General features: G+C 43.7%; 1 protein-coding gene across 1 annotated transcript in view; it reads right to left on the bottom strand.

Annotated features, from left to right (window-relative positions):
* frmpd1a (FERM and PDZ domain containing 1a) overlaps nucleotides 1-11,325 on the bottom strand; it is a 50,350-nt gene extending 39,025 nt beyond the window's left edge. The window contains exon 1 of the mRNA XM_077204038.1: nucleotides 10,992-11,325. The gene's annotated coding sequence lies outside the window, so the exon portion shown is untranslated. The remainder of the gene's footprint in view (nucleotides 1-10,991) is intronic.
* Nucleotides 11,326-12,002: the final 677 nt, after the last annotated feature.

Raw genomic sequence — 12,002 nt, 5'->3', positions numbered from 1 at the left:
GGGCTCGATTGGTCTTCTCCCGAAGAACCAACCCGGAGCCGACTGGATGAGTGGTTTCTGCAGGGGCGCCAGCAGGCCCCTCGGCAAAGGCCTTCTCCCTTCTTCCCGGAAGTTCACGACGAACTCACCAAGTCGTGGAAAGCCCCCCACTCTGCGCGCCTAAAGCCTTCTTTTTCTTCCTCGCTCTCCTCTGTGGACGGCGCGAAGGAAAGAGGCTACGAGGGAACACCGCCCATCGAGGAGGCCGTGGCCAATCATCTCTGCCCGCCCTCCACCACCGGATGGAAAGCCAAAGCTTCCCACCCCTCGAAGCCCTGCCGCACTACTTCAGCTCTCGCCAGTCGCGCCTCCGCCGCCGCCGGCCAAGCTGCATCAGCGCTTCACTCTATGTCGGTACTTCAAGTGTTCCAAGCCAAGCTTCTCCGCTCTATGGACGAGTCTGGCCCCGAACCCGAAGCCTTTAAGGACCTACGCAGCGCGACTGACATAGCCCTGCGAGCCACGAAGGCCACCGCCCAGTCTATCGGCCGTGCCATGGCTAATTTGACTGTTCTCGAGCGCCATCTGTGGTTGACTCTGACTGAGATGAAGGACGCGGATAAGGCGCCATTTCTCGACGCGCCTATCTCCACCAGCGGGCTGTTTGGACCGGCGGTTAAGGGTTTCACCGAACGCTTCACTGAGGCCCAGAATGCTTCACAAGCTATGCGGCATTTCCTGCCCAAGCGCTCCAGCTCATCGCAGAGCAGACAGAGGCCGCCGCAGCCGCAGCGGGCTAGAACAGCCCCCACCGCCTCTCAGCCCGCGCCTCAGGCTGACGCTCGACGCCGCTCGCGCTCTCACAACCGCAAGCTGCCTTCTGAGCGACGGGGTCCTCGGCCCAAGATTGTGCTGAACCCCGAGCCTCGAAAGCCGTCCTAGCCACAAGAATGAAAAGAGAGAGTGCGTGTCTCGCAAAAGCCGGACCACTCTCTCTGCAAAAGCTCAAGCATTACCCAGTCCCCTTACAGGCGGCTGGATATGTTCATACAGCAGTCAATGGGCCAGTCACAGAGCTCGCTCACCTGCAAACAAACGCCGTTTTTACGGCGACGCACAGAAAACACAAAAAGAGTCTTTTTCTGCCTGTGTCACTAAGGGTTCACATGTCCACAAAGTGTGCATTCCCAGATACTGTCAAAACAGTGCCAAATTCATTCCCAGCTCAAGCTGCGCACCCCATGAATGTAGATCACGTGCCTACGGTCATGTACGCACCACTACACACAAGCACTGTTCACACAGTTATAAATTCATCCCCAGTAAAAGCGGGAAACATTATAAAAGTGACGCGTGTGCCTACCACTGTTTATGCACCCCCACTTATAAACACTGTCCTTACAGTGTCAAACACAACCCCAGCCCAGGCTGCGAGTTTTACAGACACAGCGCGCGCTGCTGTAATCACACACGCGCCCATTCACTCAGCTGCTCAGCGCGCGCCCGCGCCTCTGAGAGCTATGAGCTCAGGCGATTCGCTGGCCGGGGCCCTGCGTCACAGCGGCCCGCCCCTAGCCTGTATTCGGCCCATATCTGTACACGCAGCGGCATGGGAAAATATTCCAGATATGCCGAAATGGGTATTGAATATAGTAAAGCACGGATACTCGCTCCAGTTCGCTCGCGGACCACCACGTTTTACGACTGTGGTCGAGACGAAAGTGAGAAAAGAGTGCTCACATGTTCTACGCACCGAGGTGCGCAAACTAATAGAAAAGGGCGCTGTGGAAACTGTTCCCCCCTCTCTGAGCGAGGCAGGTTTTTACAGCCGCTATTTTCTCGTCCCGAAAAAGGATGGCGGTCTCCGCCCCATCCTAGATCTCAGACACCTGAACAAAGCACTAATGATTCGCTCGTTCAGAATGTTAACAACCAAGCATATCCTCGCGCAAGTACGCCCAGGAGATTGGTTTCTCTCAGTGGATCTGAAAGATGCTTACTTTCACATTCCAATAGCGCCTCATCACAGGCCGTTTCTGAGATTCGCTTTCGAGGGACAGTCGTACCAGTACACAGTACTTCCGTTCGGCCTGTCCCTGGCTCCCCGTACATTCACGAAATGTATGGATGCAGCACTTTCCCCCCTAAGGCGAAGGGGAGTGCGAATACTGAATTATCTCGACGATTGGCTGATTCTAGCACAATTAGAGAGTCAGTTAATAACACACAGATCTTGGATTATCAGCCATTTAGAATGCCTGGGTCTAAGAATCAATTTTGCAAAAAGCATACTATCTCCCAGCCAGAGGATTTCTTTCCTGGGAATAGTTCTAGACTCGATGCAAATGACAGCGCGTCTCTCATCAGAGCGCGCGCTCACCATCCGGCGCCTTGCAACATCATTCAGGGCGGGCGCGCTCGCCCCCGTCAAGCGGTTTCAGAGGATGCTCGGTCTCATGGCCTCAGCATCGGCCGTACTCCAGCTAGGATTGTTGCATATGCGCCCTCTCCAACGCTGGCTCAAGAGCCGCGTCCCTACTCACGCGTGGCGTTCGGGCCACCTTTTAATCAGAGCGAACCACGGCTGTATAAAAGCCCTGACGCACTGGAAAGCCGCCGACTGGTACCAGTCAGGCGTGAGTCTGGGTGTGAACACAAGGAGAAAGATGATAACGACAGATGCCTCCAAAATAGGTTGGGGGGCCCTTTACGAGGGCAGGCCTGTCTCCGGCTTTTGGTCAAACCCGGAGAAGCGCCTACACATAAACTGTCTGGAAATGAAAGCGGTCGCTTTGGCTCTCAGAGCCCTGCTCCCACAGCTGAGAAACGAACACGTCTTGGTCCGAACGGACAACATGACGGTAGTATCGTACATAAATCGCCAGGGTGGACTCAGGTCGAGCTCCATGCATTCAATGGCCAGGAGACTCATTTTATGGTCCCAGCACAACTTGCGCTCGCTGAGAGCAGCGCATGTGCCAGGTGCCCTGAACCAGGGGGCGGACATGCTATCCAGAGACAAAATTCTCCCAGGAGAATGGGCTCTCAACCCGCTGACGATTCACTGGTTATGGAAAACCTTTGGCAAAGCGGAGATCGACCTCTTCGCCTCCAAGGAGAACGCGCACTGCCCTCTTTTCTTCACGAAAAGCATGGATGCGCTCGCCCAGAGCTGGCCGAGCCGTCCCTTATATGCCTTTCCCCCGATCGCGATGCTACCGCAGGTCATCAGTCGGGTCAGAGAGGAGAAAAACGCAGTGCTGCTGATAGCCCCACTCTGGAAGAACCAAACATGGTTTCCAGATCTGATGCAAATGCAATCTGCACCACGGCCGATTCCACTGAGGCCAGACCTCCTCAGTCAGGCCAACGGGATGATATTTCATCCCCGCCCCGATCTGTGGGCCCTTCATGCATGGCCCCTCAACGGGTTCCCAGGAACCTCACGAGCGGAGCACTAAAAACCATCGCTGAGGCGCGGGCGCCCTCCACGAGACGCTTATATGCCCAGAAATGGAAAGTGTTCAGTGTCTGGTGTAATGCCAAGGGCCTGAACCCTGAAACATGCGAGATTACGAACGTACTCGCTTTTCTACAAGGGCTTCTGGAGGCGGGCCGCGCCCCCTCCACGCTCAAAGTATATGTGGCGGCCATCACAGCATCACACGACCCTGTAATGGAACGTCCATTGGGAAGAAACGACCTAATTATTCGTTTCCTAAGGGGCGCTAGGAGGATGAACCCTTCACGCCCCCCCTCAGTGCCGATCTGGGACCTAGCTACTGTCCTAGACGCTCTTAAAGGGCCTCCGTTCGAACCACTCCGAACCGTGCACCTTAAACAGCTCTCGCTCAAGACTGCGCTCTTGCTGGCACTCGCCTCGGTCAAGAGAGTGGGCGACCTGCACGCGCTTTCGACAAGCGCTGCCTGCCTAGAATTCGGACCTAACGACTGCAGGGTCGTCCTTAGACCGAAACATGGGTATATTCCTAAAGTGCTCACCACTCCCTTCAGAGCACAGGTTATCTCCCTAACTGCGCTATCGTCCCCAGCAGACGAGCACGACGCTAATCTACTCTGCCCCGTTAGGGCTCTCAGAGTGTATTTGGAGCGTTCTGCCCTATTCAGACAGACAGAACAACTGTTTGTATGCTTTGGCGGCCGTACGAAAGGTTCCGCCGTTTCAAAGCAGAGAATCTCTCACTGGATAGTTGAAGCTATAGCGCTGGCTTATGAAGCTAAGGGACTTCAATGCCCCTGGGGAGTCAAAGCACACTCCACCAGGAGTGTGGCTTCTTCCTGGGCATGGTCGAGCGGGATACCGATCGAGGATATTTGTGCGGCGGCAGGCTGGGCCTCACCGTCCACATTTATCAGGTTCTACAACCTACAGGTCCCGACACTGCATTCCAATGTACTATCAGCATGATGCTAGTTGAACTACGAGTTCGTATCTAGATTATGTATGTGCTTGTGTCACACTGAGCGCCTTCTAGCCGCTCTGTATTCTTTCCCACATATAAAGCTCGCCCCTGCCGGCTAGTTGGATGATAACTTTGCTTTTTTAGCTCAGGCACCTGCCTCTGGCTATCATAAGGCGAAGTTCAGCACGCACGGCGTTTTGCATGGTGTTCCCATAGCGTAAGCTACTTACGCAATAGGAGAGACCTCTCGAAAGGGAACGACTCGGTTACTAACGTAACCTCGGTTCCCTGAGAGGAGGGAACGAGTATTGCGTAAGCTGCCGTGCTTGTGCTTGGTTAGTTCGCTTCAGTCGTTTTAACCTAAAGAACTCTCATGACGGGGCGCCCAATATATAGCTCTTGGCCACGCCCATCTTGGCGGGCTCTGACGCGCGCGGGCGCGAAGCGCGCTCATTGGTCGCGCATTCAGAGTCGCCCCGTCATTGGTTCGAGCAAGTTGCCGCAGCACAGCCAATGACCGAGCTGCCTTCGTTCATTGCTGTCAGCTGTGCAGCTGCAATGCGTTTTACATAAAGACTTCAATACTCTCGAGAAAAGGAGTTTTCCCATAGCGTAAGCTACTTACGCAATACTCGTTCCCTCCTCTCAGGGAACCGAGGTTACGTTAGTAACCGAGTCGTTTTTATAAATGTTCTCTTCATAGTTATTTTGGTTTCATAAAGTTTTAAAAAACTTTTGTTCCAGTATCAAGAAAATTACATTTTTTAATATTTAATGAAATAAAAATGTCATGTGGTGCAACCATCAAGTAGAAAACAAATCTACATGTGAATGTACAAATCTTAATCATCATCTCAATCAAAGGTAAAACTTTTGTTTTTTTTGTTTTTACAAATATCACAAAGTATTAATTCATAAATATCATTAGGTTTTTGGGGGGTTGCAGCAGATGATATTTTTTTACAATGGACTAAAATTGCCTTCTCATAAAAAGTCAAATTATGGAATATTCTAAGAGACTTATTGACCTTGACAGTGTCATGTTTTAGTCCAGATGAAGATAGTATCTATTATTAAAACAAACTCAAGTAATCCAATACCGAGAGGCAACGTACAGCATGTAACGACACAAACAATACTGGACAAATGAAGAGTGCACACAGAGGAACTTAAATACACAAAGGTGATGAAAAAGTAACGAACAGCTGTGATGATTGAATAAGAGTCCATGGAAACTAACGCATGGCGAGAAACTTGAACAAAGAAAACAAGAAACTCGATAAACAAACCAAGACTGAATCCCACATTGCACCGCAATAATGAGTGTACAATCTCAATGGCTGTCCGAATCTGCTCACTCCTTTTCATTCACTCCTTCAAATGACCAGTATTTTTGGACTAACGTAGGGAATAGTGAATAGTGAATGAGGGTTTAGGGGGCGATTTCACATTCAGCCAAGTCCATGAAAGTGAAACTAACAGAACATAATTGTGACAGACAGACAGTCATGAGGGTCTGCAGGGGACCTCTCTATGATATCATTTTTTCTTTTATGTTTTCTTTTGCATTTTTTTGGGAATAATATTTTACCAATAATAATTAATAAAAATTATGCCAAACTACTTAATAAGGTTTCATTTTTAATACTTTCCTTGTTTTCATGAGGCTTTTTTCTTAATTATGATGTATTAAGAGATTTTTTACAACTAAAAAATAGTATGTATGTAAGTAAGATTGTTAAGCTTGTCTATTGGACTAGCTATATGCATTAAATGTAAGCATTTCCTGAAGCATTTCCTATTTTGTACATATCAATGAAAATTGAGAGAAATTGTTAGTAGGAAAAACATACTGCAATCTAAGTTCACTATATTGACATCAGCATAAAGGGCTAACTAAACTCTATGATTGCTTGGTGGATAGAGCATACATAATTTATACAACAAAGTGTTGCATTTGAAGCCCATAATTAATTTGTATAGTTTCATGGCAATGTATTTATATACTTTGATAGCAAGTCTTATATATACACTCTTAAGAAAAATGGTTCTAAACAGTACCAAATTAGGGTTCTTCGGCTTGTAACAATAGCAGAACCCTTTTTGGTGCTAAATAGAACCCTTTTTATAAGGTTCCATAAATAGCCATGCTTTGAAAGTACTATAGGACCTTAATGGTGTTATAAATAACCTTGTTAACTATATTTATTTTCATTAATAGTAGTATATTAGTAGCTTCATATAATCAATATTACTATTATTACTATTATTTTTTATAAATTATGAAAAAATTGTTTTTTAGTCCTCTTTCTGCCTGCTCTTATATCTTGTTGCCTCTATTTGGGTTTTACTTTTTTTTTTTTTTTTAAACAGGATGTTGTGTCAATTAGGTACTTTTATTTTTTATTGACTTGGCAGATTGTAGCAAAAATGACGGCTCTAACAACAGTTGTTAGCTGAATACATTAATAAATAACAACTGACATTGAACACATATAGATGTAATGAAGACCATGTTCCAGTGAAATATCTTCACAATCCCTTATGATGTCTTTACGTCCTTCATTATCTGTGTATTCTGAGTGGCAGTTTCCATACGTGACAGCATCTGAAATACACAATTGAGTTTAGTTACATTGTGTCTCTTCCATTTGATTATGTAAAAACAATTAACTTATGTTCATGAGGGCCAAAATTAGCAAAAGAAAAAGGTAAAGTATGATCCCTTTGCCATGTTAAAAGGAAAAAGTGATAGAAAGTCCTGAGATAGCTTTAATGTTTTTTTTTTTATGTGACTGGGTATGTTTAAGAAAAATCAAACAATATGGATTATACATTCCATATATCTGTTACTTACTTCGTGGAGAAGAGAAGATGAGTATCCATAACTGAACAGAGCTGCTCACACTTGCATGTTCTGTTAAACTATAAAAAGCAAAAGACATGATTGTTAGGAAATGATTGTTACAATTAAAGTTATAAATTATAGACATTTTAAGAAAGAATTAATTTACCTGTTGAGAGTATGTTGACAGTCTGTGTAGTCACTGTAGTTGTATTGCTGAGCTCCAGAAAATCAGTAATGAGGAGGCTTTGACAGTTACAGATTTGAAAAACAAAAAGGCGGGAATAAAAAACCCTAAACTCTAACACAAAGAAGAACCATTTCAACTTATAAAAGGTTCTTCAGGACGTTACGGTTCTAAATAGAACTGTTACTACGTGTAAAGAACCTTTAAAGAACCATCTTTTTTTAGAGTGCATAAGCAACCAATATACAGACGAGCAATAAATTAAAAGAAAGTTCATGGACTATGATATGCATTTTACTGGGCTTGTGTAGGACTGACTGAACCCATTGAGGGAAGGGTCACTGCAAATCAATACAAAGCTGTTCTGAGCAATCACCTTTCATCCTACGATGAAACATATCTATTTTAATGGGAGTGGTCTCTTTCAGGATAACAATGCCCCCATCCATAGGCCGCAAGGGGTCACTGAATGGTTTGACGAGTAAACAATTATGTGAATCACATTGCTCAGTAACCAAATCTCAACCTGATGCACTAGACCAGGGGTTCCCAAACTTTTCCATTCCAGGACCCACCTAGACAAGAATAATCTATCTCAAGACCCACCAAAATGATTTTTAAAAAGCATGAATGTGGGGTGGGGAAGGCGTTAGATCTCTTCAGAGCAGTTTTCTCCTTGTCATAGTATGAAAGATATACAAGTTTAATTGCAATACAAACTTATGGTACTTATCAAAATAATGTAGAATTAAAATAGCAGCCTAATTGCTGTTGAAATAAAGTGAAGAATACCGAGTAGTTCTTGTCTGCTGCCTCAACTAATTTACCCAGACACGAAGAAATTAAAGATTAAGTAATTTTAATCTTAACCAAAGTTTTGATATAACAACAAACAATTTTATTTTCTAAATTATTTTATTTGACAGTAGGCCCATCACCTAGAATTTCAATACTAATATTTCTGCTACAAGTGTTGTTAAACTCATCACGTTGTTCAGCGCAGAAAACACTTTCGTCCTCATGTGTGTACATGTGAAATACGTTTTACATAAAAATTTTCCTTGTGTTGGTAGGTAGCAAAATGCATGCGAGGGAATGCAAACAACGCACTCTTACGAAGACCATATCTGAAAGACAACAGCGCTGTGTTGAACAGACGACAGATTAAGGGCCTGTTCACATATCGCGTATTCAAATGTAGGCGCGCGGTATGCGCGCTCATAATGGAAGCTCGCGGTGCGACGCGCTCGTTTTTTTCCAAGCGCGTCCGCGCCGCATCGAGATAAAAACATCTCAACTTTTCAGAATGCCGCAAGCGTTTTCCTTGCTGTAACGGAGAGCGCAGCTGATGGTTGCGCTTAGCAACGACAGACGCCTCCGGAGCGCAACCGCCATAGCGCTTTGGAAAAAGGAGAACGGCGCGCGTAAATTTCGCTGCAGCCAATAGTGACTGTGCGACCCACCTCTTCCCAATCTGCGACCCACAAATGGGTCTCGACCCACAGTTTGAAAACCCCTGCACTAGACAACGCTCTCCGCCACCATCATCAAAACACCAAATGAGGAAATATCCTTTGGAATAATGGTATTCCATCCCTCCAGTAGTTCCAGAGGCATCATGGTTGCCCAACATCTTACTAAGACATTTGATATTATGTAATAGGTTTACAATCGTTTTTGAAAGTAGTCTCTTATGCTCACCAAGGCTGAATTTATTTTATCATAAAATACGTCAAAACAGTAATTTTATGAAATATTACAATTATAATTATAATTACATATATGTGATGGCAAAGCTAGATTTCAGCAGCCCAATGTTACTCCAGTATTCAGTGTCACATAATCCTTCAGAAATCATTCTAAAATTCTGATTTTGTGCCACATTTCTGATTATTATCAATGCCAAAAACGGTTAATCGCTGCTTAATATTTTTGTGGAAACCCTGATACAAGATTTTCAGGATTCTATTAATTGAAAGAACAGCATTTAATTGAAACAGAAAAATGAAAAAATAAATAATTGTAAAAATTTGTGTAAATATATGACATACGAATATGACTTATTTTACTTTTTATTATGAGGGACAAGGAAACATTTAGCTGAACTTTAGCTTCTTAATTTTAGCTTATTTGGTATATATTTTTGCATACACAAAACTTATTCTTGTGGTTTATTATACGCAGTCAATTCTGATGAAATCAATATTGAATATAAATAGAAACAGGAAATATCTCTACCTCTCCCCAAATAAAAATGTAAGGCCAAATATTGGTAATTGTGAACAAAGTCAGTGTCTTTGGATGGATGTGTGATTTTCTTTTTCCATGCACAAATGTGTGTGCTACATTTGGTGTCTGTAACCGGAGCTGTCATTTGCCCTGGGGGCTTCAGTCTTTTTTATGCGTAATCAGATCAGTTCCTGTTGGAGATCTCCCGCTCCAAGAGCCACTTAAATGAATATTGGCACAAATCCCCCAATTTCAACTGTTAGCGGCTTGTCAAATGCTGCTTCATGCCTGAAAGACAGATGTGCTATGAAGTGTGTGTTATAGGGCAAAGATCACAGTTGCATCAGATGTTTTAAGCATTATTTTATGTGCATGTGCCTATTATTTAGTCTTATTGAGCATATCATCACTAGATTATTAGGTTTTAAATAAGTGACAGATATCTAAGCATGGTCCGTTTTGGTAAGTTTACAATTACAAGGCATCAAGAATTCACAGTATTCAGCTGCTCCTAAAAATAACAGCATAAATGAATTATGGCCCTTTCTGAAGCCTGCCGGATCTCCTGTCTGATTTCTGCCCTTGTTTTCAATAAAAATTTTATTATTATAACAGGGTTGTGTAATGTTTGCAACAAAGTGGTAAAAATAAATCAAGTAGCCTACATCAATCAAATGAATGAAATTTTAGAAAACGTGCTGTGGATCTTGGACAAAACCTAGGCTATTGTGTACTGATGCCTGTCAGCTGCCAAATTCCCTGAATCATCCAGACACTAGGCTTTGTGCACCTTTTTGCTTCCTGTAACTAATATATATATATGTATATATATATATATATATATATATTTTTTTTTTTTTTTACAAGCCCCATTTCTTAAAAGAAGCACTGAACTCATTTCTCACTCAAATAAACAAGGTTATCTGGCATTCCCTGAAATGCTGTAGGAAGATAGGCTAATGTAATAATATTGCCTGTGGTGCTGAATCTCTGTATCAGACGACTAAAAAAGACAAATAGTAACGTTAATGCTATTAGCCTACTATATGTAGCCTATAGTAATAAAACGAGTTTTCTTGGTCAGACATGAACAACAAATAAGCGCCTACAAAAAGGCATCTGTAAAAAAAATCCTATTTGTATTGCAGTTATGCAATCAAACATACACAAGTTTCTCTATAAACGCTGATAGAGCGATTGAAACTGTCATTCACTTAACGTTAATTCCCTTTAATCTGTCTAATTCTCCTCGTCCAGTCAGAGACTCGCCTTCATCTTCACATCACAACGTTTGCGAACAATATTTATATGCTGTGCCATCACTCACCTTACATGAAGAGTAACATTTTCACGAACTATCAATCGCCTTGCGAACAGTCATTGGGCCGGTAAATAAATAAAATGAAAACGGGTTAGTCCGATGGAGTTTCACAGAGACGCACTTCAGTTGAACCGTTTAATCTGCTTTCAGCGCTTGATCTCTCTCTCTCTCTCTCTCTCTCTCTCTCTCTCTCTCTCTCTCTCTCTCTCTCTCTCTCTCCCTAAGATTGCAGCATTCAAACCTAAAATAAACGCATACAGTATATGGGTCTATTATTTTGACTTTATCAAAAGCAACACACACACACACACACACACACACACACACACACACACACACACACACACACACACACACACACACACACGCACGCACGCACGCACGCACGCACGCACGCACGCACACACACACACACACACACACACACACACACACACACACACACACACACACACACACACACACACTTCTCTGCATATCTTCTGACGAAATCAAGATATCTACAAAACAAATTAAGATATTTTACAAACTAAACTAATTTTTTTTTAAAATATAGTAGACTATATTGTATGTTTGTTTCTGGGCTTTCCCCCCAAACTTTTACTTCCTCAGTGTACTTTTTAGACAAGCAGTCTTGACTATAGCTGTGGTGTGTCTGATTCGATTCCATAATTTTCTATGCCCAAAATTTATGGAGGACCAACCCAGCAAAACTAAACTTCACCCCTCAGATTACAGTTTTTTTCGATTGCTAAACGACAGTGAGCACAACTGGAGCTACATGTGCAAAACTCTAACTACAGTCTGCACAGCAGCAGTTCATGTGGACCAAACTCTAGTTCGTTTTTCATTGCTTGAACACGGTTTTCAAAACTCTACACACTCATCCCATGACTTTAACCACAACCTGCACAACCCTGTGGATTTACAGCACTTTGTTCAAATGCTAACACACTGCTGTCAAAACTGTGAACCACACATTCAAAAACAGAATAGATTCCAGCCTTGTGCCTTTCA

The sequence above is a fragment of the Siphateles boraxobius genome, unplaced genomic scaffold (genome assembly GCF_051911475.1).
Source record: "Siphateles boraxobius isolate OS27281-9 unplaced genomic scaffold, OSU_SipBor_1 119, whole genome shotgun sequence".
Classification (NCBI taxonomy): domain Eukaryota; kingdom Metazoa; phylum Chordata; class Actinopteri; order Cypriniformes; family Leuciscidae; genus Siphateles; species Siphateles boraxobius.
This window is presented reverse-complemented; position numbering and strand designations above follow the sequence as displayed.